General features: G+C 39.7%; 1 long non-coding RNA gene across 1 annotated transcript in view; it reads left to right on the top strand.

The window, feature by feature from the left end:
* The first annotated feature begins 136 nt into the window (after positions 1–136).
* LOC117961312 overlaps positions 137–5,919 on the top strand; it is a 13,159-nt gene continuing 7,376 nt past the window's right edge. Inside the window, exons 1-2 of the long non-coding RNA XR_004660378.1 lie at positions 137–152; positions 4,278–4,281. This is a non-coding gene — a long non-coding RNA (uncharacterized LOC117961312). The remainder of the gene's footprint in view (positions 153–4,277; positions 4,282–5,919) is intronic.

Raw genomic sequence — 5,919 nt, forward strand, 5'->3', positions numbered from 1 at the left:
CACACACACACACACACACACACACACACACACACACACACACACACACACACACACACACACACACACACACTACTTCTACTCAACTACATTTCAGAAAGAAAGATTGTATTTTTTACTTCACTACATTCATCTGACAGCTTTAGTTACTAGTTACTTTACACGATTCCTGATTATTTTGATTATAAAGTGTTGGGGGGGGGGAAGTAGCCAACAATATAACGGCCCACAAGTCCAGCTGAGACAATCAGACCATTAAACACAAATGTTTGGATCCTTTACACTTTCTGAAAGGAGGATTTTACTTTATTTTGAATACTTTAACTACATTTACCAGATGATACTTACATACTTTTACTTAAGTAGCATTTTTAATGCAGGACCTTTACTTGCAACAGAGTAGTGCTACAGTTGTAGTTTAGATAGATAGATATGTATACATACATACAATATACATGAAATAATAGGATAAAATACAAGAACAAGTAATTGAAATATATACAAGTTGGGAATACAACTGCCTAAACTAGTCTAGTATAATGATACATATGTAGATAAACACAATAAACTAATTGTGCAAGTTGCACTTAGTGCAGTGGGTAAGTAACTAAGGGTCTGAATACTTCCACACTGGTGTTTCGCTGGTGTATTCTCACCAGGCCAAGGACGTGACGCAACACTCCACTGAAACCAATAAAACAAATTTTATTTGACAGCGTTGACAGCCCCTGTAAACGGAACTGCTTGTACTTATCCAGTAAAATAACATTGTCTCCTCAGCACCAGTCTGACAGTCCATACTGGTCTGGGTGGTTCCTATTTGATAAGCACATCACCCTGAAGAAATCGGAATAATTAAGTTGGAAAAGATAGCTGTTAAAAAAAACTGAAAAATGTATGAAAATTTGACTTTTGTATGTGGGGTGCACAAGTAATAGGGTTTGGTTATGCAAGTGTAGTTTGACTAAGTGTTGTTTGATTTGCTATCATGTGTGTAATGTATGTATGTGGTTTATGCATGTTTTAAATGTTTTAAAGAAAAGCACCCAATTACCCTGGTGGTACAGTGTTAACACTAAAGGTGATTCAACTTGTGTTCCTTGTTGACTTTATATTTCTTTATATTTCACTGCTTTTGCCACTTATAAAAAAAAAAATTCTTTTTTTTATAAATGTGTGTGTGTGTAAATGTGCTGTATTTATATAGCGCTTTTCCAGTCTTAACAACTGCTCAAAGTGCTTTTACATCTACAGGAAACATTCACCATCCACACACATTCATACACTGTGGCCGGGGCTGCCGTACAAGGTGCCACCTGCTCATCAGATAAATATTCACACACATTCACACTCCGATGCACAGCACCGGGGGCAACTCGGGGTTCAGTGTCTTGCCCAAGGACACTTCGACAATGACTGCAGGTGCGGGGATCGAACCACCAACCTTCCGATTGGCAGGCAACCGCTCTACCACTGAGCCACAGCCACCCCTGTGTGTGTGTGTGTGTGTGTGTGTGTGTGCGCGGATGTGCGTGTGTGTGTGGATGTGCGTGTGAAAAAACATTGGGAACCAAGCAATCGGCCCATCCCGAACAGTCTTGAGCCCTAAACGGGAGCACTGAACTAGTAATATTTAAGGATTTGTTTCTAGGCATTTTAGGCCTTTATTTTTAGAGGACAGGTGAAGACATGTGGCAATGACATACAGCAAAGGGCCGCAGGTCAGAGTCGAACCCGAGCCTGCTGCGTCAAGGAGTAGCCTAAACCTCTTTATGTGGGCGCCTGCTCTAACATCAGAGCTATCTGGGCGCCCGCACTAGTCATTTAAAAAAAAGCTTTATATAAACATAATGTTTATTATCCTATTATAATTGGCTGCAGACGCTGTCTCCACACATAACCTACACTGCGACATTGCAGTCTGGCTCTGAGGAATAAATACTTATGCTTTAGTTACAAAGCTCATGAATCCAAAAGCTTATGCCATCGCATGCCTCAAGTCCCAGAGGAAGCAACAAAGTACTGTTATTACTAATACTGTTACCAAAAGACAAGAAACCTTCTCTAAGATAAATCTGGCTCATATAGTATTTGTAAAATATGTATTGTTTTGTTTTAGATCAGCGAGGGTAACTAAATGGTAGAGGGAAAATGTAGATGAATATTATTTACACACATTTAAATTGCCGTGATCTCTAGCACTTTATAAATGTAGTTTTGTTCATTTATGTTCTTGGTACTCTAAAAAATGTATTAAGTTCACCTCTGTAATAAACACAGAGTGCAGTATTCCCAATTGCAAGACTTTGTTTGGTAAATCAACCTTTTATTTAGTGGCTTTAAGTCAGTGGAATACTCTGCCAACACACCTTGTTACATGCACAAATCTCCAAACCTTTCCAGCTTGACAAATAAATGTACATATATGTATATATGTGTGCGCGTCTGTGTGTGTGTCTGTGGTTGTGTGTGTGTTCGTCAATGAGTGTGTGTGTGTTTATGTATGTGTTGGTCGGTGTAACAAGCATAGTGTGTGCACCATGTGCACGAGCCTAGCATCATTTTACTAATTCTCTGTTAAAATAACAATGGAATGCTGTGTTATTGACTTTAGACCAGGTTTCTGTTGGTCAATGGCGCGATAACTTCTCGCTCCCTCAAGATAGCAATACGCCCAGAATGCACCTGAACACACCTCCCTTTAAGACCAGCACGCACATGGGCGCACAGATGGGTGCAGGTGCGTTTGTTATTTAAACAACTTGGGTGGTGGACGTTCTTAAACTAGCAAAGACTCGTGTGTCGGGCTTTGTGCTGGGCCGGGTGCAAGATACGGGTCGTATAAATTTAACTTAGGGGCTGCACGATTATGAAAAAAAACCTTAATCATGATTAATAATCACACCTATTTAACACGATTACTTGCTGACTTTTGGAAAGATGTTGCAACTATTGAGTAAATAAGTTCAAACAAATCAACAGTAAAAACACCTTGAACTGGGAAATTTTCCATCATACTTTTTCTGTCTGAACTTTTTGAATTTCCCTTAATTAAATAAAATAAAAAGTTTATTCAAATATTAAAATAGTGTTAAACACATAACAAGATGAACTGTTGTAGTGCTCTTTCACAATCTTTTGAAAACAAGAATTGCAGAAAATACAAAACCGTTAATTAAAATAGATTAGATGAAACGAAATTAGGATCACAAACCCGTGTCAAGACAAAATAATAGTTTACGCGCTAAACTCAATGTGCTAAATCTTTTTGTGATTGCTAGGAGCTTAAATCAAAGTGTGATTAATTGCACAGCCTTGGGTTAAGGAAGCTTCCACAGGTGCCCGTGTTTCAGCATTTTCCATCGCATTCTCTTGCAGTTTAAAAGCTATCTTTTCCAACCTAATCATCCCAATTGCTTCAGGGTGATGTGCAGAGTCTTCCCCGCCATTATAAGGTTTTGGGGGCAGCACCCGAGCCATTTTGGGCAGCACCTATGTAAGCCAAAGACTTTTGTCAGATCTAATTATTGTAGACTTTAAGCTTTCTGAGTGGTATTTATTTATTTATTATCTGCACTAGATTTTCCAATGTTTTAGACACAGATATGATGATAATAATTAGGCCTGTAACAGTAACAAATTTTGCTGGACAAAACGTTGTCCCAGAAATTATTGCGATGAACAGTAATATTGTTGTTCTGAGACCATTTTCATCTAATATAATGATAACGGCATAATAATTCAGGTACACCTTTTCAAAGATCAATAACCTTTTATTTCTAAAGAATATTTATCACTGGAACTGGAAGACATTTTAAATTTACCACAATAAATGAACAAAACAACCAAAAACATTAAAAAAATGGACTCTCAGTCTCTGTTAACAAAAAATGCAGTGGAATAAAAATAATGATCGAGCTCATTTTTTTTATCGTGCGATTAATTGATTTATTGCATATTGCGACAGGCCTAATAATAATGTAAACATACCACAAAGGGACACAAACCGACTACAAAGAGAGGCCAAATCACCACAGAGACCCAAAACAAGACAGAAATGACCAAAGAGAGACACAACACGACTACAAAGAAATGCAGAAACCCACAAAGAGATACCAAATGTGGGAAAAATTAACATTTTCTTGAGTAAGGACGCCTAAACCCTAATCCTTCCACAAAGCCAGGGAAAACACCCATGTGCTCAGAAGGACCACGTTGGCCGAGTGAGTTTAGCCTTCGGGCGTAAGTGGCATTCAGGACACAAGACAAAATAAAAGTTTAGTTGCAAAACGTAATGTGCGAAAGAATAGATTTTCTCGATTACATTGTTTTCTGTGATCATTGGGATTATTGTTTTTGCGTGTTAGGAGTATAAATCACAATCAAAATTTAAATTGCACAGTAGAGGGTGACAGTTCTTTAGTACGGTAGTCAATCTCACGGTTGGTAACGTGATAGGGACGGATAGAGCATCGAAATCAACGGGGGGGGGCGGAAGCAGGAAGGAGTCGGAAGACTTGCAAGGCATTTTATTCAATCATAAAGACAAGGGGAAGTTACGGCTATATTAGGCCTGTGTGTGGTCAACTCAGCTCGCCATAGATCGCCATCTTTGGTTCGTCTGAAGGCCTGTCAGGTCTACCCGCAACGCTGAAACTCTTCGTTGTTGCTACGCCACCTGGGAAAACTAAGTGCTGTGATATCCGACTGTTTAAAAGCCTGTAGCAAAATACTAGACAGGTAGTAGTCAGATAATATTTGACTGTTTAAAAGCCGGTAGCTTAAAACTAGTTAGGTATTAGTTGGATATCTGACTGTTAAAAAAAGCTGGTAGCTTAATACTAGTTTAATAGTTGGATGGGTGGAGTCCATTCATGACGTGGAGGGAATCAGACGTGGAAAAAGGTGCGTAAACAACAACAATGCAGGATACTATTTTAAAAATCAGTGACAGAGGAGACAACGGAGAGAAGGTAAGATACCAATCAGTCCCTCTCCAGGCTCGAATATGTTGGAATAGAAGAAATGCTACGGGGGGTCTGATAACTTGCTTAGACCGCGCAAGGAACAAAACGTCAGCGGGACACAATCCGGTAGTCTTTATCTCGGGATGTTTTTTTTTTTTTGGGGGGGGGGGGGCGCAGTCACATGATCGGGACATGCCGGGAGTATTTTTGTAGGCAACAACTGATACACGTGTCACCCTCTATTGCACAGCCCTAATATAACCCACGTAGCTCTTTGACATTATGAACTATTCTTACACCATATTTCAACACTCACACCCAGAGGAGGAGCATGAGGATGATGATGATAAAATATGGAGGATGGTTTGACCCAGTGAGTCTCTCTGAGGATTTGCAGCAGAAATAAGATTTAGGATTTACTCTCTTCCGGGGGGCAGGGGGACAGACCACTGGGTGCCTCCCATGTTGTATCCCACAGAGAAACTAGACGCTTTATTGCCAGTGTGTTGGGGCTTTTGTTGTTTGGTGCCCTGAGACTCTGTGACATGAGGATGAAAACCAGCAAGCGACTTGTTGGGGGGAAAGTTGAAGGCATTAACTTATTGTACAGTAGGTCAGCTGAAGCTCAGACATCACCAAGTTTGGCCACAGCAAAAGAAGATTAGAAAATACTTTTAATCTCTAATCCGATGGCTGGTTGACTGTCCAAATCTGTTGTTTGTTTTACTCCCTCATGTGTTGAACAGGAACAGCAGCAGCACTTCTAATAGTAGTAGTAGTAGTAGTAGTAGTAGGATTAGTTGCAGTAGCAGTTGTATTCAAAGGATTAGCAGAACTAGCCATAGGTGGTTGTGCCAGTAGTAATCTGGATCAACTGAAGTACAGTGGGTACGGAAAGTATTCAGACCCCTTTAAATTTTTCACTCTTTGTTTCATTGCAGCCTTTTTCCAA

This window comes from Etheostoma cragini, chromosome 18 (genome assembly GCF_013103735.1).
Source record: "Etheostoma cragini isolate CJK2018 chromosome 18, CSU_Ecrag_1.0, whole genome shotgun sequence".
In the NCBI taxonomy this organism is placed as follows: Eukaryota; Metazoa; Chordata; class Actinopteri; order Perciformes; family Percidae; genus Etheostoma; species Etheostoma cragini.